The sequence below is a fragment of the Rhinolophus sinicus genome, linkage group LG07 (genome assembly GCF_036562045.2).
Source record: "Rhinolophus sinicus isolate RSC01 linkage group LG07, ASM3656204v1, whole genome shotgun sequence".
NCBI lineage: Eukaryota > Metazoa > Chordata > Mammalia > Chiroptera > Rhinolophidae > Rhinolophus > Rhinolophus sinicus.
In genome coordinates, this window is record NC_133757.1 from 104,545,348 (window position 1) to 104,569,504 (window position 24,157).

Genomic DNA, 24,157 nt, shown 5'->3' on the forward strand with positions numbered 1-24,157 from the left:
ACACGCGTAAAACAACAGAAATGTATTTTCTCACAATCTGGAGGCCAGCCGTCCAAAATCAAGGTGTTGGCAGGGTTGGTTCTTCCTGGAGGTTTTGCCTTTGTCACTTGGTTTAAGATGAGGAGGAAGCACCCCTTCCCCCTGCCATGGTTCAGGGTGGGACAGAGACGCTCATACCCCAACCGTCTCTCTAACGGTGCAAAGAAAACCTCAAGGTATGTGGTGGCATTGGTGTACAAAATAGTTTCTGGCCACCCCCTTAGCAAGTCCTTCACAGTGGACTCGTCTTGCTTTGGATCATGAGTGTGGACAGCATCTACTAATTTTTTCTTGACTTTTAGGGCCTCTGTTTACATTGACACAGAAAGCATTCTGTTTTAGCATTAAAAAAAAAAAAATATATATATATATATTTATGATTTGTGACTATAAATACCTATAAATAAATTCTGATCTTTCCATGAAAATATTGCTCAAACATTCTGAAATTAAAATTTATCATATTTGTGACATGGTAATGCTTAATTAGAGTTATCTTTGTATAGAACTTTCTTTTTATAAACAATATATTGTACAAGCAAACTTTGAATTTTTAATATTATATATTTTTTAGAGTACATAAAATAGCCTTCACTACTTTGTGGTAGGGGATTTCATTAGAATCTATTGCTTTTTCTGGAAAGTACCAATCAATGTAATATCATCAATCTATTTGGGCAACTCGGACAATTTGTGTTCTCTTTAGGCCAGCTTTCCCATGTAGGCAAAGCTTGTTTTTTTTCTTTTCTTTTTGTCACTCTTTGCTTTCTGGTCATTTCTTAAGGACGGGAAGAGCCGACTCTTTGTGATATGAAGAGAGACATGTAGCAGACAAGGTGTGGCTGCAATTCAGTCAGAGGACACTGAAGAATGGCCCCGGCTTGGGAGGGCAGTGCTACAGCATTCAGGGACTTGGCTTCTGGGACAATACTTGAAAAGCAGCCCTCAGGTGCAGCCGGCTGGTTCTTAGGTTCTGTGTAATTCTAGGAGAAGATTCTGCTCAGGGCTGTCCCTTGAGTCCTAACAAGAATTCCTTCCTCAATGACAAAGCATGAGAATGTGGGGCCCTTCTAGCTCCTTTTACAGGTTTAATGAGGGTGAAATGGTTCAATTTTTTCGAGGTTCACCTGAGTATCAGCACTATTTCCTAGAAAGTCTCTTTTAAACCTCCCGTTTCTTCTTTTTTTCCAAAGCATGAAATTCTGAAGACAGTTACATCCCATCTTTAGTCTTTCGTTTAGTTAGCTTCATTGAATCACAGAATGCTAGAGCCCATGTAACCTAAGAGGTCATTACGTCATAGATAAGTAAACTGTGTCCCAAGGAGCTGAAGTGACCCAGTTCCCACCACTCAGACCAGATTGTCCCTCAGGCTGTCACATGGCTTCTCAGCCTCGGCATTATTGATATTTTGGGCTAAATAATTCTTTGTTGTGGGGACAATGCATTGTGGGATGTTTATCAGCATCACTGGCTTCTACTCACTAGTTGCCAGAAGCACCTCTTCTCCCTCCTCCATTGTGACACCCAAAAATGTCTCCAGACATTGCCAAATGTCCCATGATTTTGCCCGCAGGGGAAAAATCAGCTCTGGTTGAGAACCACTGGTCTAGCAATTTTCTCAGCCCTTGTTCATTGTGGTCTAGGAACAGTCAGTTTTAATAACAAAAGCACCTTCCTTTGTTCACGCCCACTCATTGGCTGCTCATTGAACCTAATCTTTCTTAACAAACTACTCCTTAAGTAAGCACCCTTGTCATGAAAAACCTCTCTGGTCCTGCGATTCTCCTCCTGTAATTTCCCGTGTCTATGTCTTGTCTACCCACCTCCTTTCTGAGCTCCCTGAGACTGGAGGCACATTCTGCCTGATTAGCATAACTCATCCCAGAATCATCCCTACTGCACACAGGGCTTGCGACAAAGCAGAAATACAATAAATGTTATTGGCTAAACAACTCCTCAGGGAGGCCTGGCTCTTTTCAAACACGAAGACACAGTTGCTCAGATCACTCATGTAGACATCGGAGCAAACGTGAAAGGAACATCCCCAGAAAATGACAGGCTGGCCGTCCCCGCTATGATTCCAGATCCATGTACGCTGAGAATGCAGGAGACGGCCGAGCAACCTCACGCCAGGATCGCACAGCCTCCGAGATGGATGTTCTTTTCACTTTATGTAACTGAGGTTGAAACTGAGTAAACTTGGAGTGAAAAGGCCCACAAGGTCAAAACGAAACAGGCTGGGATTTCCAAATTTTATGATAAGTGAATAGCTGTTTTGATGAGGAGCCTGCCATTCAAGGAACTAACCACATTCGGTGCTCTTTTGGCCAGAAAGTTTTTGTGAAAAGAAAGAATCAACAGTGTTCTCAGGGAACTACAGTGAAAATGACTCATTCATTCGTTCACGCATTCTTTTTTCAGTCATTAGATGAATACATTGAAAGACAAAAATGGAGACAAAGGGCAAATCGCTGTGGAACAGTGCTGCCGAGGGAACATCAGGAATGTCTGTCTAGGAAATTTGCCCTAGAAAATGGTATGTGAACATGAAATAGGACACCATTTGCACAATTTGACTCCTATAAGAAGGAATGACATTTCCCACCATAGGGAAAATGGCAGGGGCAGATGGATGCTTTGGGTGGAAGAGCATCAGCAGGCATGAGGCTGGCAGCTGTGCTTTCTTAGAGGTTTCTCACATCTGAGAGACACCACTCCATTTTCCCAGGACAGGAAAAAGCAGCAGTATTGACGGCAATGACCTGAATTCCAAAGGGCTGATCTTGGCCATGCATACAGTAGAGTTTCACTTTAAGGTCAATCACAGGCGAGCAATGCTGAGCTCACCTATCCTTAAACCTGGGATCAAAAACACACCCAGGCAGGGCGGCGGGTTGGCTCCGTCACCGGTTCGATTCCTACATGGGCCGGTGAGCAGCGCCCTCCACAACTAGATTGAAAACAACGACTTGACTTGGAGCTGATGGGTCCTAGAAAAACAAACTATTCCCCAATATTTCCCAATAAAAATCAAACAAACAAACAAACAAAAAAACCCACCCAGGCAAGAGCCAGGGAGAATGGGGCTCTCCTCCACGTGCCCAGAGGGCTTCTTGTCACTGAAGCTACTGCTACCCTCCAAGGAAGTAATTAAGGTTAAATGAGGTCATAATGGTGGGGCCTGATCCAACAGGATTAGTGGCCTCATAAGAAGAGGCTCTGGTTCCCTCTCTCCACGCACATACAACGATGAAAGGTGAGGACACAGTGAGTAGGTAGATATCTACAAGCTAGCAAGAGGGCCCTCTCCAGAACCCGACCATGCTGGCACCCTGCTCTCAGACTTCCAGCCTCCAGACCTGTGAGAAAATAAGTTTCTGTTGTTTAAACCACCTAGTCTGTGGTGTTTTGTTCTGGAAGCCTTGGATGCTACTGTAGTAAAAAGAACCACATGCTCCCCCTCCCCCCATGAACTAGAATCCCTGCTAAGAGAATACATAAGCTAGTACTTAGAACAACAATACAAAGCTCATGATGTGAGAGTTAGCTCTTGTTATCATTATTATTATAATTATAACAGCTCATTCTCCTGAGGTCCCCCTCCTCAGCCCTTGTTATCTTTTTACACCCCCAGAAGGTTCTATGTGACAGTTGAGACAAGGGTATAAGCACATCTCTTTGAGGGCAGGGTCTCCCCCCAGCACTCAGGACAATGTGGCAAAGTGGGCACTTGATACATATTTACTGAATGAATGAATGAAAGCATTGCTCTGTGGGGCTCCTAAAGGAGCTAGCAGGAGTGGTATTTTTCCCAAGGGACTTTCAAAAAATATTTTTGGGCATGATTGCAATCCTGAAAACTTGGCTTTCAAAGGCTGTGTGCTCTGAAAGCTAAGGTATGGGACCTGGGAACTCTTGCCTCTGCTTCCGACCATGTCCCAATTACCTGCATGACCTGACACTGTCTAGAGCTCCATTTTCCTGATAAGAACAATAATACTCACATCCGAGGGGTATAATAAAAATTAATGAAATGGAATGTGAAATGTGCCATGAGCTTCAAAAAAGAAAACCTTACATTATTATCAAGCAAAATTATTAAAAGTGTACCCAAAACAGCATCGAGTTCAGGGGGATGCTAATTTTCTCAAGACAAAGTATTGCTCTTGTTTTAGTTTGCTTCGTAGAGGCAAGGTTAGCTCTCTGAAGAGAAAGCAAATCTATTTTATTCCTTGCAGGTTTCAAATAGAAAGTGAATATATCTGCTCTCATCTCCTCACCAGCTTAAGTAAAACTTAGTTTAGTATTCTGAGAATTTGACGTGGTTTGGAAGAGAACTCCAGGCTGCACGATGCCTGTCCAGTTAACCATGACAGATCTGGCAACAAAAGTGACAATTAAAGGTTGTTCTCCTCCTAAAATGGCCATCTGCATTCGGGTCCCTGGTGTGAGAGCTGCAGGGCTGCCATGTCCTGAGGTTTACACCCACAGACACTGGTGTCCAGCTCGGCTATGATACTGCCACGAATAAGGTGTTGATTTTCAAAGCATCCCTTAAAAAACACTCAGGTGTCATGTCTTAGATAACCATGGTAAAGGGAGTTTACAAAAGAAAGGGAGTTACTTTTCTTTAAAAAGAAAAGAAAAATCCAAATGAGAAAGAAGTATTTTTTTGTATATCTAGCTTATTGTCACTTCTACCTTTTGTGCTTCAAATTTCATATATCTGACACTCTCCTGCAGTCAAGTTCAATTCTAGGTCCCTAAATATAGCAGTTTTCCCCCGTGCATTTTCCTAGATCTACGATACAACTACCATACAACACCTTCCCCATTATTCCCAATCCTGCTTCCCAGAGTTCTGCCTGTTGTAGTCACAGTGAGGCCGTCCTTGTTGAAGTGTTAGAAATTCTCACCTACGCAGCAGTCAAGAGTGGAGAATGTTGTCCTGTGCACGTCATTTCCAATCACTGCCGGATGGAATCAATATACCAGAAAAAATTGCACCGGCACTTGACAAACAGGTGACAACAGGGATCATTTAAGCCTCCTGAAAGTATCCAGCCATTCAAGAGTTGCTCAAATTTTGTTCAGATACATACGGTTAATCAACATCTTGAATGCATTTGATAAAAGTGACTTGAGACATATGATTTGTTCATCCTTGTGAGTTTATTTTCATTTTATCTGTCTTTACAGCAAAGCACCAAGCCTCTGTATCTCTGGCCTTGGATACAAGGTGGGCACACAGCAGATATTCAATACACATTTGTGTGCTAAAGGAACAGTTATGATCAAACCCAGGCTCTCATCAATACAGACACAATTCCAGACAATATTAGGAGTGGAAACCTCCTGAAAATTGGGCATCACCAACTCCCCTAATGAAGTGCTTCCACAGTCAGTTAAAAATCACTGTAATGGACAACTGCCCCAGTTTCTCAAAAAAAAAAAAAAAAGAGTCAATCTCCTTAAAAGTGCAGGGGGTGGGGAGACTCTAGGAAAAAAGTACAGGAGACATACCAAATACAACATGCATGTACGTTCCATTCTGATTCTACAAACTATAAAAAGATGCTTTTGAGACCATTTGAGTATGGACTAGGTATTAGATAATATTAAAAATTACTGTTAATGTTTTAGGTATGATAATTATGTGGTGGTTATGTGATTTTTAAGCCCTCATCTGTCATCCATGTTGAAGTATTTAAAAATGAAATGACATGTCTGGGATTTGCTTTCAAATAGAACAGGAAAAAAACAAAACCTAGCAAAAAATGTTGGCGAAATGTGGATAATTATTGACACTGGCTTTGGGTTCACTGAGGTTTGTTATGCTATTCTTTCTACTTTTGTGTAACTTTGAAATCTTCCAAAAGAAAAATATTTCAAAAGTTACTGAAACCACAATCTCCAACCCTTGAACTAGAATGTACCATCTTTTTTCCATTAGCTAATTCAGTGCATACTTACTGAAACTCCACTATGTTGACAGCATTGGGGTAGGAACTGCGAGGGGTCCAGAGTGACATAAGACATGATCAAATATCAATATGTCTAGGATAAATATCTATAGTAGTTGATATTTGGCCACTGGGGCATGGAAAACTCTGATCCTTCCCAGATGTTGGGTATGCTAATCTGCAGCCCAACAGCCTGAGTTCTAAAGCTGGATACACCCTTTACGAACCAGGCGATCTTGGGCAAACCAGTAACCTTTTCTCAGCCTCCAGTTTCTCATTTATGAAAACACAGCTAATGGTAGTACTCCCTTCATAGGGTGGTCACGTGTATTAAGTAAGATAACAATAGGCCCAGCCTAGTACCTTCCTAGGCTATTGAAAAGGAGTCGCTAATAATAGTTTACATTATTTTCTGGTTATGACTAGCCCACCAGTAGCCCTTCATGCGATTAGAAAAGAGGTGGTCCTTTCTCAGGCCTGGAGTAGCTCTGAACAAGGGTGAAGGGCTTGGTGAGTGGAGGGATGGCTGGTTTCACCCCACAAGGGTCCCCCTTGTCTAGGACTCACGGTTACGCTATGTAGGGCCTCTGAATAGGTTTCCCAGGCCCACCCTGATCCCTGTCAAATTTCCCAAGAGGAATAAAAGCTCCAGAGCTTGCCTACGATTTAGCATGTGGGTGAATGTATTCAGCACTCAGAAAGCAGACACTAGGCGTTAACAAACTTGGTTGGGGATTGTTGTGGCAGGATTGCCGGGTTTTGAAAAAAGCATCTATGCAGTAGATGTTTTGTAACTAATTCCCCCCAACACTACCCGCTTCACGACCACTCTGCTCCTCTTCCAGGCTGGGGTAAGGCTAAACATGCCATTCCTGATTGATTTTAAAATTGTACAGATGCTCCTTGACTTATGACCCAATAAACCCATGGTAAGTTGAAAATATTGTAAGTCAAAAATGCATTTACTACACCTACTCTACTGAACATCATAGCTTAACCTAGCCTACCTTAACCATGCTCATCACAATATCCAAAAAATGCCAGCAACACAGTAGACTGTAGAGCATCATTTGTTTACCCTTGTGACCACGTGGCCCACTATGCTCACTGTCCCTGCCCAGCATCACAAGAGAGCATCGCATCGTCCAGGAAAAGATCAAAAGTATGGTTTCTACAGAATAGTATGGTTTTCGCACCATCACCAAGTTAAAAAACTGTGAGTCGAAACGTTGTAAGTTGAGGACTGTCTGTATTCTCACTTCTCCTATATGGTGGTAAGAGGGTTGGTGGCTAATGTATGAACAAAGATTAATTTGAATGTGTCACTTGAAATGAAAGTTACTTTATCATCAGCCTTGATTACACGTTGTCTTGTTTTGTTTCCGCCTCCTCCTTCTCTTCCTTCTCCTCTCTCCCTCCACTCCCCCTCCTTCCTCAATTCAAAGGCTGACACTGTTAGCCCCAACAATCAGGCCATTCTCTTCCGCATGTATTTTGCTTTGCAGTGGATTGGAATGTACCATGCACATCCTGGCTGCAGGCGCCATTGATGCTTCCATGGATGGTCAGTCACACAACTGCACATCTGTTTCGTCCATGCAGATGAAGCTACAATGTGCCTGATTATATGGATGCCGTTGCAGAGAGACACATGCCTCGTTCACACAAAGTACTGTGCTGCAGGGGGAAATATACATGGCTCACATGTGCGCCATATTTAGGCATGAGTAGATGCCACGCATAGACCGTCAGAAATCAAAAATTCAAATCCATTCCAATTCCAATCCATCTGGAAGGCTGGAGAAATATTTCACAAAGTTGGTGCTTTTGTCAATGTTATGGCAAAGGATCACAGGGAGCCTTCAGCAATACTAAATTTTTTACATATGCTATGGTTTAGGAATATTTACTTTTTCAGTAAAACATCTTATATATATATGTATATATTCATATATACCCTATATACTCACACATATACATTTGTATACATTTATGAAACTTGAATCATACCAGAAAAATGACAGGTAAAAATGCTACCTCAAATAGTCAAGTAAAATTACACCAAAATTCATATACCAAGGTAGAGTGTGATAAGCAGGGCGTACTAGGTCAGACAATTAAGTCTGTGAACTCGTCCTAGAAAATGTGCTACATACCTCATTGATGAATATCACCATGGTCACCTTAAAAGTACTCCCCTTGAAAAGCTATGCACTGACACCAGTGCCTAGTCCACCCTTCAAAGTAATTTTGGAACTCTTTCTGGAATGGCCATCAGAGCTGTCATCGTATTACCCTTGATGTCCTGGATGTCATCAAAATGTCTTCCTTTCAATATTTCCTTTATTTTCGGCTAAAGCAAGAAATCACTGGGGGCCAGATCAGGTGAGTAGGGAGGGTGTCATTTGTTTACTGGCTTAAAACTCCCTCACAGACAGTGCCACGTAAGCTGGTGCATTGCCATGATGCAAGAGCCATGAATTGTTGGTGAAAAGTTCAGGTCGTCTCACTTTTTCACGCAGCCTTTTCAGCACTTCCAAAGAGTAAACTTGGTTAACTGTTTGTCCAGTTGGTATAAATTTATAATGAATAATCTCTCTGATATTAAAAATGGTTTGCAACATCGTTGCAACAAGTTTGTGAATTTAATTGTCAGGTCTCATATTACACAGTTTTTCTTCGAATAACCCAGTAACTAAGACTCTTGCCTCCCAGATAAAAAGTGTAAAGATAATTAAATAAATACAGTATGTTAAATCTATACATTAAAACGCAGTGCATCAGTTCACATTTTCTGAGGCATGGAGTCACAATGATATATTTTTTTCAAGAATCGACTGGAACTAATGGGCCCAAGTCTGTCATGAATAACAACCTCTCTGCTCTTCAATATAGATTGATTTCTTGAAGAGAACAAATTGCCTCCACTACTACAGAATTTATATCAAACAAAAATCTTTTAAAGAATTTTGAATAAGTACTAGATTAGAGCTGAAAAAAATCAACACTTTGAAAATGTATTTTTAACAATGCAATTAAATCAACCACTATTTATTACTATACTTTCTAATTTAACAAACATGATTTTATATCTTCAAGCCTATTCAACTGGTTTCATCTGTGAAAATGGAAAGTCAACATTTTGAGTTATTTCAACAAAAATATAGTTTTAATCTCAATTGTGATTATCCAATATGTGTGTTATTAAGGTCATTTTCTTCTAACTCTGTGCTTTCTACTGCTTGCCTTCTGTCACTTTATAGCTATATACAGGTTTTTTTCTGCTTTCAAAAGCAGTGAATGATCTTTGCATCAATTCAATTTTCACCTATTATTCTACCACACAGAAATGATTACTTAAAAATTTAGCATCATCCCAGATGGTTCTAGACAAACATTAGTAAAACAGTGCTTATTAAAACAAACCGATGCACAGTAATTTATAACTTCTTTTACTTTTCTACCAATATATCATGGATAACTTTCCTTATGGAAATATTTAGTGCTATAAGCTCATTTCTCGGTGTATAGTTGCATAGCATGCTGTTTTATAGATGTAGAATAATTTATTTGACCAATCCCCTAATGTGGGTAAATTAATATTATAAACAAATGTAGAAACAAAACAAAACAAAACAAATCAACCTATCCTTGTACATTCATTCACTTTTGCAAATTTAAGTAGCTGGCTATATTTTCCGTTGTTTTTTTTTTAAAATCACCATATAAAACTCTAGAAATAAATTAGCAAATGAGACTTGGAAAGTACACATATTCATATTTTTTATTACTTAAACATATTTTGTCATTTTCTATGCTTCAGAGCCAGAAAACATATAGAAGACATACTCTAGGTGGAGGGATTCAGGACCACTTTCAACAACCCTTGCAAACCTACGCCCATTTGGGGACAGAACACCTGGCCTGTCTCCTCCCTAAATTGTGTTGTTTGGGAAGCCTTGACCACAGTGTGTCTGCATCTCTCCTCTCCTGAACTTTTCTCTGGCCAGTTGCTCCTCTTCTTCCATTCTTAACCATGGGAGAGGTACGGTTCTCTGCCACTCCATGGTCTTATGTTTAACCCAGAGGCAAAGATAATTCAAGCTGAGAAATATCCACGTTAATTCTAAGTATGGCAGTGAACTGAAAACAGATTACCTTCTTAAAGACACCAACGGTAAAGCCAAACATGAAAACTGAGTAAGATTTCAAAATAAACATTGTTTCTTTGCCATTTTGTCGGACAGCTTTTGATCCTTTTGTAAGACAAAATTTTCATTCAGGACTTCTTTCTATGTTGCAATTTGCCACTGCATCATCCTTATGTCATCATATATATTTTCAATGGCCTGTTTGTTTAGAGACTTTTTCCTTTTCTTATTGCCAATTCTGTGAACAGTGAGTTATTTCAGCGGGAAATGCCATACTATCTTTGCAGAAAGATCACATATGCAATTGTATTTCTTTGTGCTTTCATTGGTTTGGTTGGTGTATTATTAAATAAAGTGTTTTTAAAAATACAAAATAGATAGCCTAGGTTAAAGAGAAATAAAATTCAAATGTGCTTTTTGCTCCCTGGGCTTTTATGGTTCATTTTTAGCTTGGAGTCACCAACTGCAGGGCTTAGGGAACTTGACCAAGGTCAGACAGCTAGTAACTAGTGGAGCCAAGATTTGAACCCAAACATTCTGGCTGCAGAGTCCAAATTCTTGATATTACTATACGGCTGATTCTACCGCACACAGCCAGCTCTGTGGTTAAGTAAAAAATTAAAATAATAATTATAATAATAATAATGACCTCTACTCAAGAAGAAAAATTTAATCTGAAGTCACCAGACAGACTCCTGGAAAGTAGAAGCAACACCAAACTGAAACCTGAAGATTAAAGTGAAGTCTGCATAGTTTATACTGTATACCGAATGCAGGCATACCAGATTCTGTACACTTTCACGCTCTCAGAATTGTGGAAATCAATTTTATCCACCCAAAGCAGAAGAATTCTTAGAAGACTCCTTAGTCTTAGAAGAAATTAAATGTTCCCACTAAAGAAAAATCCTCCCAGCACTGCCGTTTGGAATCTCCCAAAGAACCAACTGGCTCACTGCCAGATAATTCTTCAAAGGAGATCCACTAACTGCCAAACCCACCAATCACACAAAGACTGCAATCAAAGATTTTAGAGCCTCACTCTTAAGTATGTGTGGACTGTCCAAGTTCACCAGACATTTGAAAAAAGAGAAAGTCTAAAACCAAAAAAATCCAAACAAACAAAAAAGGAACTCACAGTCCACAGAAACAATACAGGTAGCAGAAGAAAGGTTTTTAAAATCCACTGTATTTACTATCTTTAGAGGCCCCCTCCCCTAAAAGAATATATTGCATCAGAATACATAGGAAGAAAAGATAGTTCACATTGAAGAAACTGAAAAGGCAATGGCAAAGGACGTTCCAGTACCAATAGTAGAGACTAGACAGCTGAGGAGTAGCCTTCAAAGTTCTGAGAAAAAGATGATTTTCATCTGAGAATTCTATACCCAACCACACTATGAAGTGTGTGGGTAGAATCAAGTCATTTCAGATATGTAAAAAACCTTCTATGTACCTTTTCTTTAAAAACTACTGGAGGATGTATTTCAGAAAAACAATTAAATCAAGAAAGAAAAAGACATTGGGGTCCAAAAAAAAAGAGAATCCAAAACAGGAGAATGAGAATGACAAAAGCAAGTCCCAAAACAACTGCATAGTGGGAGTAGAGGAAAAAGCAGCCCAAACTGGAGTGGAACTGAGGCCTAAGAGAGAAAAATCTCAGAGGGGAGGGAAGACATGGAACCAATTAAATGTTTTAAATTTTTTGAATCAAAAAAAAAAAAAAAGATCAATTATGTGATATATCTGTTGGATCATTTGAAAAAATATTAATAATAGGCCTGTAGAAAATATAATGAAAAAAATGAAGTGATCATTAGCTCTGGGTAAAAAAATGCAGTATAGGGACGGCAGGGTGGCTCAGGTGGTTGGAGCGCTGTGCTCCTAACATTGAGGTCGCTGGTTTGATTCCCACATGAGCCAGTGAGCTGCACCCTCTACAGCTAGATTGAGAACAACGGCTTGACCTGGAGCTGGGCTGCTGTGAGCGGCCTGGTGGCTGGTGTGAGCGGCCGGCAGCCAGCGAGAGATGCTGTGAGCTGCTGTGAGCTGCTGTGAGCTGACTGGTGACCAACTGGCTCAGCTGGGTAGAGCGCAAGGCTCATAATACCAACATGGACCAGTGAGCTGTGTCCTACACAACTGGACTGAGGACAACAGCTTGACTCAGAGTTGGAGGGTGGGAGGGGGGGAAATGCAGTATATAAAAGGAAACATAATTATAGTAAACTACTTGGCTCAGCAGTGACAATATTTATATAGTTATAATAATATAAATAATGATTCAATCAAGACATACTATAATTAAGTTGCTGGGAAGGAAAAAGAGAAAATAGAGTATAGGAGAGGAAGCTAAATTCTCATCTACTGTGACTGATAATACCTAAATTGATCAATAAATAGTAGTGTATGTATATGTATGGAAATTCCAGGAAGGATATATGAGAGGCTGGTAATATTCCTGTCTTCAGAGTGGGAATTAGGAACGCTGGGGACCAGGGTGAGAAGAAGATTTTTCATTGTTTTTATCCTTTTTTTTTCTTTTGAATTTTGAATTATGTAAATAAATTGCTATGTGAATAAAAAAAGCAAAGAAATAGCAGGAAGAGGACAATTTTCACAAGCATGGAAACAAAGAATGGCTAAGAATATTGAAAGGGGTTGTCTTCAGGGAGGACGATTGGGAGATGGGGTAGTAGGGAGGTAAGAGACTGCTAAGGATAATTAGCTTTTAAAAATATTTTGTTTTTAAATTTAATTTGACAAAATTTCATTTTGTTTTCAAAATTAAGTGCATGTATTTATTTATATAAATAAAAAAGTTAAAACAACATTAGACTACGAGGACATTTTTCAGGGAGATGCTAACTTAATTGTACAGGGAAACTGGGTGAAAGAAAACTTGCCACAGTGGGAATTTGTGCAGATGTCAACTCTGCGTGAGCAAAATGCTAATGTCCTTAATAACACTTTTCTTCAAACACTTCTTGTCTACAAAGGTACAATGTAAAGTGGATTTGTATGCAGATAACAAAAATAAATACAACTTAAGTCACAAAACAGGGCCATGTCTCTCAGGTTTCTTTACTTCGCAGCACATGTTTTAAGATGCAAATTTAGAAAACTGATTCCAGAGTACACAATAGGAGTTATGATTTTGGAGAATCAATAATCTACAAGTTTCAGAAATTCACAGAAACCACCTAACTGCATTAAATCAACGATGCAAAGCAGTCTTGTATATGACCGCATGCACTTGGGTAGCATAAAGGTTATTTTCCCCATGAGTTCTTGGAGAAACTAGGTTCTTACATGTTTTAGGGTTCCACCTTCAAAAAACTATCACCCGTAAGAAAGACATCCTCTCACCCCTCAACTCTAGAGAGCATGGTATATGTCTCAACTCCTTTCTTTAATTCACTTGGTCCAGTGGTAACTGATCACTTGGGCGCAAGTGGCCAAAGGAAGATTCACCTAGAGTCGCGTCCTGGTTTCCAACTCTGTGGTCTGTTGGAGCTGCCTCACTGGGAAGAAGAGTCCTTCTAATCACTAAGGTACCATTTTCACTGAAGCCTGTAATAGCAGAGACCTGCTATCCCTCTTGCTCTGCCTCAGTTCAGAAGCTACTGTTTTGCATTTACTCATTTACTCACTGTGGTGATGAATTCTATGTGTTTACTTGACTGGGCCACAGGGTGCCTAGACATCTGATCAAACATTATTCTATATGTTTCTGCAAGAATGTTTTTGATGACATTACCATTGTAATTGGTAGAATAAAGCAGATTGCCCTCCATAATGTGGGTGAACCTTATCCAATCAGTTGAAGGACTGAACAGAACAAAAATACAGACCCCCTCCTGAGTAAGAGAGAATTCACCAGCAGACTGCCTTTAGACTTCATCTGAAACACTGTCTCTTCCAGCCTGTCACCTTTTGAACTAGAACATTGGCTCTCCCTGGGTCTCTAGCCTATGGTCCCACTCTGCAGACCGAACTTGCCAACCTCCATAATTATGTGAGCAAATTCCTTATAATAAACAAACAAACGAACAAATGAAGTAAATAAATATCCCGTTGGTTCTGTTTCTCTGGAGAACACTGTCTAATACTCTCCTTCAAACAAATTCTTATTGAACACAGACTATATGCCAAGCAGTAAGCTAAGTGTCAGGACAAAGAGTTAAAATTACAGTCCAAACCCTTGAAGATTTAGGAATTTGGCAATACCGTAGACAACAAATAGTTTCTTCGAAGAGAAAGTTGGCAAGTTGGCCCCACATAGAGAGAATGTGCACATGTGTTTCATTTAGGAGCTGGAGGCTTCACTGGGCTTATTCATGATTAAAGCCTGACCAAGTTTGCTTAAGCACTTGGTTTTTACAGTCTTGCTTTATCTGTTTTTTCCAGTGGTTGTAAAGGTTCCAGTGAAAGACTACAAATTTCCACTCCCTAACAATAAGTCATCTGCAGAGGACGTAGTGCATTTACTGGCTGGTGGTCCACGGAGTAACCCTACTTACCCTTTCGTATGGGTCTTAGATATAGTTTACCATCTTGGAATACTGCCCAACATTCAGTCATCTAGGAAATGTGTTGGATATGCGTTGTAGATGTTGGCTTGTGAAAACTAGATGATACAAAGAAAACTTACAAGTGTACTGTCTTGTCTTTTAGTTCTTTGAGCATGAACCATTCACTAATTAGAGAACTCTCGTGAAACCCAAACTGGGGAACAGAACATTCCAAGGGATTCTTCTGTGCATCATATTAGATGTAGACTAGACTGGAAAGAGCACTGGCTTTAAACTCAGACAGGTCTGAGTTAAACTCCTGTGCTTGCTTCTTAGTAGCTGGTGACCTTGGAGAATTTATTCAACCTCTCTGGGCTTTGGCTTTCTTTCCTCTAAAATGGACAACAATACCGTGCCACAGGATTCCTGTTAGGACTGAATGGGACCATCCATGCACAGTAATAAGGACACTGCCTGCCATACACTACACATGCTCAATCAATGGAGGTTACTTTTTAACATGGAGCGTTGGTGTACCTTTGATCCATGTCTGTGCTTGTAAAAGTGGGGGTTGGTTATAAACATTTACTGGCCAAGTGTTTCTGTGTAAAGGAAGGATTACAGTCCTCATTTCAAAATTTTGTGTTGAGTTTTTAGGACAAAGGACCTATTTTAGTTCAAGTACAAGAAAATCTTTGTTACTCAGAATACTAGAGAATTGGTGGTAAATGGATCGCCAAAGAATCTGGCCAGTAAAGAGTTAATTCACACTGGGCAAGATGATCTGCCTGGTCTCCCTCTCCCTCCTGGGGGGAAACATAAATGTGAATGAAAGAACAGAAAATGGAAGGCCTTACTGTTTGTGAGGCGGAGAGCTAGCCCCCAACCCTCCCCATTCCCCCTTGAAAAATGAAGCCCGGAAAACAATCATCTTCTAAAAATCCTTATACTAACTCACAAGACTGATTTGTTTTCCTTTGGGGAAGCTCATGAGATCAGTGATTTTTGCTGGATTATTTCAGAAATGCTTATTCCTAGAACCTTGGTGGGGTGAGGTGGGGAGTGTCTGATAACACAGCTTACTGAGCTCAGTGATTATGTTGAACAAAGAAATTAAGGACGGGAAGGAAGGGGAAGAGAGGGGAGAGAAATTTCAGAGAAACATTTCACTCAGAAGGTTCATAAAAACACGTTTCAAAACTATAGCGTGAAGATTGCAACTGACTCATATTCTAAAAATTGCACTAAACAGTTCTGGAAAATTGTAAAATCGAGATGTAACAATGGAAACGTAGTATGCATTGCCAAACCAAAAACATAGTAAAGTTGTAACTTTTACTTAAGATAACTGAAAAATAAAGGGGCGTGGGGAAATGTCCAAGAAGAAGAATATACTCGTGGAAATTAGGTGATCCCATACTACATTTTAATAAAAATTTCTGAGCATCGAATTTTCACAAAGCTTATCTGTCACAGAAGTAACTGGCAGTCACGGCTTAACTATATCATTAAACTCAAAGCTACTATTAGTTCTCGGAAAGGCTGGAGTCCAATGCAGTGCTGACCATAGACCACAGTTTACCCACAAAGCATCGTGGGAGATGGTCTTCTCACAGGTTGAGAGGGCTGTATTTAAATTCTGATTAACGTGTTCAAGTATTAGAGTTTGAATTATAGACCTCCCCCCAAAAAGAAAAAAAAAACATCCAAGCAGAAATTCAAACGGTCATACGGGAATGTGTGAAAATTCAGTAAGCTTTTTATACAAGTGGTACAAAAAGCTTTCATTTCCTAAAGACTCTACGAAGGCTCCATATTGTCTTGGGAACAAATTCAACATCCTCATTCTGATGTTGAAGTTGGGTAGAGTCTCATCTTACGTCTTTGTCTTTCTAACCATACTCAACACAGGTTAAACATCTGTGTTCCATGAACCACACTGGACCCTCCACATCAATCCTCTACGTTCCTTAAAATAATGCAGTGGTGATCCCCATTTACAGATGAGGAAACTGAGACTCTGCGTGTGAAGCAAATTGCTCACACACCTTTGGGACACAGCTCCCAATCATCTGATTCTAGAAAGAAGGCCTATCTTCTTTCTCCCCATAAACTATCAAAACAGAGACACCAAATCCATGCCTTTTGAGCCACTGCGTAAGCTGTTTGCCTTTGGGTGAAAAATGCCTCCACCTTCTCTACTTACCTTCCAGTTCTAGACCATTCCTCAAAGCCCTGAAGTCACTAGCCAGAAGGTCCCTGATTATACTCACAAACACCAATACCCCCTCTTCCAGCGTTTGATTAGACAGTCTAGCTCTCCACCCGATACTCTCTTTGTTATACTCTGTGAGTGTAAATCTTTCTTCTAAACATGGGGGCAGACAGCTAATTTTTAAAATTGTCATATGCTTCCTTCTTTTTCTATGCTTAGGAGAAACAGGGTAATCCAATGAATAGATTTAATTTAAAATTTTCTGCATTTTTGTTGCCCACTATATAACTACATATTAAGAATAATTTTCTCGGGGCCAGCCCGGTGGCTCAGGCGGTTAGAGCTCCATGCTCCTAACGCCGAAGGCTGCCGGTTCAATTCCCACATGGGCCAGTGGGCTCTCAGCCACAAGGTTGCAAGTTCAACTCCTCGAGTCCCGCAAGGGATGGTGGGCTCTGCCCCCTGCAACTAAGATTGAACATGGCACCTTAAGCTGAGCTGCCGCTGAGCTCCCGGATGGTTCAGTTGGTTGGAGTGTGTCCTCTCAACCACAAGGTTGACGGTTCGACTCCCACAAGGGATGGTTGGACCTGGAGCTGAGCTCTAAGACTGAAAGGACAACAACTTGACTTGGAAAAAAAGGCCTGGAAGTACACACTGTTCCCCAATAAAGTCCTGTACCCTTTCCCCAATTAAAAAAAAAAAAAAAAGAATAATTTTCTCTTTGGCCTGCCACTATGTAAGAGTAAGAATAATATACTTTGAAATAAAATTTCCAATGGAATCACTGTTTATTTTAAAAAGCAATTATGGTTCATAGTATTCCATAATTGAGCTCTACTACTATTCTTATGACCCTGATACAACAAGAATCTTTGATCATGTAGGACAGAGATGAACTGAATAGTCATGAATAGACAGCTAAATGTTAGCCAGCACTATCACATCTCCCCTTAATTTTTCAACCATCATCATGCAGAAGTTCAAAAGAATGGATTGGAGTTTTACCTTCTCCCTCTGTCCCTGGACACAGGTAAGTACATCTTCTGTTAGGAGTGAATTTTCCATAAAAAGACAACAGGAAGGTTCTAGAATAGAGAGCAACTGGATAAACTCCTTAAGGAAAAATATCAGTTGCTTATGTAAACTCTGGTAGGCAGCCCATCGGTTGGGATTCCCCACAAGCCACCTGTCATTATCAAGCCAGAAATGGGCAGAACTTCATGTTCCAGGAACGGAGGTAATTAATGTATTTAACAGTCAGCCTGGGCTACAGCAAGAAGACAGATATCAAGTAAGTCTGGTTCCAAAGGACACTGCAGGTTAGTCCCACTTAGAGGAGGATGGAGTGAGAGAAATCAGCCATTCCTGGGTCACAGCCCTGAGGCTGCATGGTGCTTTGAAGGGAGTGACACCCTCAGTTGGGCCTCATAGCACCCCACCTTACATCCTCGTCCTCTGAAGCTGGTTCCCACCTGGTGGCAGAGGCTGACAGGGTGGAATGTGTTCATCTAGGATTCCAGTGAAAGAATCAACCACTGTCTTCGCACAGTCATTAGGAGAGAGAACATCCTGGCCCAGCCTAAGGCCTTGGCAGCTCAATATCAGAGCTGATGTGGCTTCTGCCCACCCTTCCCCATAACCTAAGAAACACATTTCCAGGTTTGGGCAACTAGAATCCAACTGAACACCTGAATCCTATCTCCTTCCCTTTTCTCTGGGCTTTTTCCACATTCTAACTTCAAAACTCTCCTTCCTTTCTCATTGATAGTAAAATCTTTGTATCACAGGTGCTGTGTTTTCAACTTTGGAGAACCGAGAGACCAGCAAAAGGACTGAAGACAGTATGGCCACGGCTTTCGGAGGTTTTTCATCACCATGGAGGGGAGCCCGGCATCTGTTTCATCACTCTGGTTTTGCCGGCTTACCCCAGAGCCTACGGAAAGTGAAAAGGGGCAGTGGCTAAAGGACGCTGATTCCATTTATGTACGGTGCCATCTTGCTTAACAAAGCTGTTTTGAACAAACCTGGCTTATGCTCATCGCGCTGGGGCAAGTGCTTATGTCCTCCGTGTGAGTCCCTGCCACCTTGCATGCACAGCTCCCAGGGTCAGCCTGGAAGGTTCCCTGTGCCTCATCACTGGGAAGGAGGGTGGTACCACTCTGGTCTTAGCACTACAATGGGGGAAGTGGGAACAGCCAGACAGGCAGAGATTCTCCTTTCCTGTTACTCGACCTGTCCCCAACATCCAAACAAAATAACAGCAGCCTTAACCCAGAGGGGAGAGGCAGGGAAGAATCCAGCCATCACATTTTTAGGTCTCCTGAATTTTTTCTACCTCTGGCAAAGAAGTTCTTAACTGTGGAAAGGGATGTTGAATGCTTCTGCTTTGCTCATGTTGACATACTATTTTCCATCACTTGTGGCTTAGGGAAGGCTAGAGGGAGATTTAGGAGATATGTGAACTGGGAACTTTTGAAATCATCCTTCAACATCAGTGTTGCTTGCATGCCTGGACAATCTATGGTCCCTCTACCTGCCATCCCACTACCCCAGAGACACTGGAAGGCAGCTTCAGGACAGTTTGCAGGCCTCCCAGAGAACAGATCAAGCCTCCCAATCCCCATTCACCCCATCTCCACCACCAGCAGGGAGAGTCAGGGAGCTCAGAATGGTCCACATAGGGGAGAGAGGACAGGTGTGGTTACTTCCTAACTCAGGGGCCCATGGTTACTATCCCCATCTCCAGGGGCCAGCCTCTCTAACTTGCAGTTAGGGGAAAGTTAAGGAACTAGAGAATTTTCCTCAGTCAAATATCCAGAGAGATCTATTGAGGAGTAGACACTCAGCCAGAAAGACATGGAACTTCAGAAAGAATGAGGCAGAGAAGTGTTTCTTTAAGTTAAACAGAAAGCATAAAAAAACACAGAACTCAAACTAGAAGAGGCCCTGGGAGAGCAGCTCTTCCAGCCCCTGCTCCGCCCCTGCAGAGAAGGAAAAGTCCAGGGCTGAGGTTGACCTGTGGGCCAGCTTCACCAGATATGCTTTCCTTGGCAAGCACAATATTCTTTAAAGTGTTTTTCTCTTCATTAGTTGCCAACCTTTAAAGCTCTGGAGATTTCATATTAATACATGCAAAACTAGATTTCTAGGTTCCCTTGATAAAGCAGAAGATCTGACAATGCTGGCAGATATCCAGGTATGGATTACACCTGTCCTCCCTAGTTAACCCCCATCAGGCTTGCGTGCTCCCTGCTGGCCTCTGGAGACATTGACTTTGCCACCTCAGGCATGACCAGTGTTTCTCTACCCATAGGTAGTGTTTCCCCCAGGGAGCGCCGACCAAGTATCGATACCTGCACTCGCACTAGTAAATCAGAATCTGGGCCTGGGAAGGGACCTAGGCCTTCAAAGAGTTTTAAACCTCAGGTGATTCTACTGTTAGGTTTAAGAATGGCTAAGGGCAGACCATGAAGGGCAGGTGATAAATTATTCTCTTCTTAAAGCTCCTCAGTGTCTCATTTCTCTTCCACCATTTTTGAAGTTCTTCATTATATCCTATCAAAACCTGGTTTTCTCTTATTCCATTCTCAGCAACTCACACAGCCTTGGATTTTTTTTTTATAAAGCTTCTTAACTGCTTATTTTGGTGGGTCCCTTCTGAACCCCTTCTCTAGTTTCACCAACTTCTTTTTAAAGTACAATGGACAAAATTAGAAACAATACTCTAACTGTTAGTTTACTAGAGTAGAAGTATTTATTTCTGGTTCTATCATGTCATACTTAATATCTCAGAATCACATTAATTTCTTTTCTCAATGCTTCTCTTTTTACTTAAACATCATCTGGTTTTAGTTAACAAGGAATTCATTTGGAAAGACCCTAGAAACCACACTCCAGGATGGAAAACCAAGATTTGGAGCAAAATTAAAGCACCCAATATCAAGTCTCATTTTCTAGTTAGAGGGACACCAACCTTTCCCCAGGGCCATAACCAGTGTGTAAAATTAAAGGGGTCATACGCATATCCATAACAGTTTTAGTTCTTTACCTTTAAATTAATTTACAATCATTAGGTTAGTTGTTTTTAGGCAATTTCTAAGCTAATTTGTTGACTTTTTCTGGGGGTTATTTAAAATTTTTCCATTTTGTAGGTTTTTTTCTTTCCTACTTGCTCTCATTAAGCCAATCCTCAACTTTCAGGTTATAAAAGTTGAAGACGGAATTAGTGGAAGACGGAATTAGTGGAAGATGGAATTGGAACACCAACACAAATTTTAGCAGCTCTCTATGAGATATTACTCATTATACCTATTTTTCAGATTTAGGAAACAGAGGCCTGGAAAGCTTAAGCAGTTGGACCACAGTTGACTGCCAAAGCCAACATCGCCTGTCTTGCCACTGGCCGGCCCTTTGGGAAAGGTGAAGCCTTTCGTGGCCATCATCAGCCCCGGACGCTGGATACCAGACACCACATCAAGAAACCGAACCTCAGAGACGGTGGGAGTTAGGCTTTATTTAGATCTGGCAAGAGCAGAAACTGCGTCTCTATATCACACACTCGGGCCTGAACCAGATGGACGTGGAAATGCACAAGAAACATTGAACATGACATTCTGGAGCCAGTTGACACTGTTAAACGCTCCTTGGAACCCCTAGGAAAAAGCCAAGGTCCTTTCACAAATGTCTAAACCACAGAGAGACCCTTGCACGATGACAGCTCTGTAAAGTTGGAAATCTTGTTCAGAAATAAATATAAAAAGGAAGTTGAACTTCAAGATGCTCTTCAGCAAGCGATAGAAAACACCACACCCCTTTTTTCACCCTCATACTTTGGGGAGAAAGGAGGGAACTGAGGTCTTTTCGCTTTACGTCGTCCATAAAAATGTCTGCCCTGTTAGAATGCAATCTGTGAGGAGGGGAAGGCGCGAGCTCGGAGCTCTGAAATCCCAAAGGCGCTGAGATCCCAAAGGAACACCGACACGCCACCCGCCCTCCCCCCCGCAGCCACGCCCAGGTCCCTGCAGGACCGGCCGCAGCGCACAAAGGTTCCCCCCCCTACCCCCCCGGCAGGAAAATACGGGCCTAATCTCATTGTTTCCACCCAACAGTAAAATTCAGCTTCTCCCCTTTCTCAAAAAGGGGCGGAGGGATTGGGGACAGACAGGGCTACACCCGCTGCCGAGGCCCGAGGTTCTTTGTGCATCCGTCCCCATAGCACAGGACCTGTCCCCAAGCCAAGCGCTAGAAACCCGGCACTCAAGCCCCCTCCTGCAGTCGCCTAGGTTGTCGCCAGCGCGGACCACCTCCAGACAAGGCGTGGCGAAGTGCCTCGCGAGGCCGACCGCAGCCGGATCCCCCGCGCTCCGGCCTCTCCTCGCGCCGCCTCTGCGTCCGGGCCACCGGGCTGGACGCCTTATGAGCCCAGCCGCGCGGAGCCACGGATACTCACGTTTCCAATTGCTTCCGCGGAATGCGTGCACTGCCCCCGCTACTGGTAATTAGAAAGAAGAAAAAGTGCTCTGAGAGCCGCCTTTCCGGCAGCGCGAAGTGACAAGCAGGCCGCCAGCTGAAAGCCCCTCATTTTCTGCAAGCTCACTTAAAAATGCTCCTCGGGGCCGTCAACGCAGCTGCCAGGTTTAATAATTATGTCAGACAGCCCCTCCCCCCATAAAGAGACAAAGATGACAGGCTGCGGACCGAGGTCCGCAAGTTTAACCGCAGGCACCCTATCTCAGCCCCAGCGAGGCCGCAGCTGCAACCACTGCGCAGACACCCACCAGGGAAAGGTTCAAAATGCCAGCCTTGACCTAGGAATTCTCCAGAAACCTCAGTTGTTTCCAATGCACCCCGCGCATAAATACGATACTCTTCCCAACGGTATTTGTGAAACAAAACAAGAGGCAGGCGCGTCTCCAGTTAACCTAACTAACCTACGTCTCAAATGTAAAGGGGCTTTACTTAAAGGAACGCAGCAAACCTCAATCAGATGTCTGCTTGATTGCTGGGCACTGGTGGGATATCCTGTCGCTATGCAAAGCGCAGGAAGCTCATGGAACTGTGCTTCCCTCACGTTTTGGTGGCGCCCGCGAACGCTCCCGCCTCTCCAGAGGACTCTGGCCAACAGAACCTTACTGTCTCGGGGGGTCCTTGGCAGATCCTCCTTGACCCGGACCATCTCCAGAGTGCGGACAGCTCCTCCAGAGCGACTGGATTTGACCAAGCCGGAAGGAATTAGTGGTTTTGGTTTGCAAGTGAAAGTGCTTTATAAAAAGTACGGTATATATAACCTAGGTACGCAGGGCGCACCGCAGCCGGGCGGCCACGCCCCGCGGGCTCCTCCGGGTCCCGCCCCGCCCAACCTGCCGCACCTGCCTCTGCCAGGAGTGGTTTCCGTGGAAACTCCGGAGAGCCGGTTCTCCCTTCGGAGGCGCTGTTACCCTGACAACTGCGACCTAGCGTTAGGCGGTCCAGGGAAGGATGTCGATGGATGCCTGTTTTCAATCATAGATTCAAAGAGATTCAGAGTGGTAGGGCAGGAATAGGAAAGCAGTGACATTGGGAATGGAGGCGGAGCCGCGCGAGCCCACCCGTGGGTGGAGTTAAGTGGACATCCCAGACCCCTCGGTACTGCATCGCTCATCCCTCCCCCTGACCAAGTGAGTTTAAACGTGGTTTTAGAATGAATTCCATCATTCTCTTCAGCATATTTACTTTTCTCTATTCTGCTTAAGATACTATTTTAAAGTTATTTTCTACGGACTCAGCACTAACTAGCTCGAGGTAGAAGTGAGGAGAGGCCCATAAAGATGTGTGGAGGGGTGACCTGGGGAATGATAGTATTTGACTGAGAATGATCTTGTGCACAGAAATTTCTGAATACCACCTAGCACCATCAGGCTATGATGTACACATGTTTACAAAATTAAATGCACTATTTCAGGTGAAGGTTTTGGGTAGGGAACAGGGAAGGGTGGATGAGACTACCCACATATGTTTAAAATTTAAATGTTCCTATTCCATCTGGTTACTTTTGGGTATGGGCATTTTGTATTCATCAAATCACAAATAGGAACTAAAAAATAAAATGAAACAAGTTCATGAGCTTTAGTGTAAGGCATAAGAAGACTGAAAACACACACACACACACACACACACACACACACACACACACTGTATTGGTTTCTCCTTACTATAAATTGTATATTTCATATCTGAGTTACTAAAAGTTAAAAATCAGGGGCCTATTTGAATTAAGATTTCACTGCATACATC

At 42.2% G+C, this 24,157-nt stretch overlaps 1 protein-coding gene across 2 annotated transcripts in view; it reads right to left on the minus strand.

Moving 5' to 3' along the window:
- Positions 1–22,496, minus strand: part of TRIM2 (tripartite motif containing 2) — a 133,865-nt gene extending 111,369 nt beyond the window's left edge. The window contains exon 1 of one of the 2 annotated variants that reach the window (XM_074338427.1): positions 22,335–22,496. The gene's annotated coding sequence lies outside the window, so the exon portion shown is untranslated. The remainder of the gene's footprint in view (positions 1–22,334) is intronic. The other variant, XM_019722550.2, reaches the window with a different exon arrangement.
- Between the last annotated feature and the right edge of the window lie 1,661 nt (positions 22,497–24,157).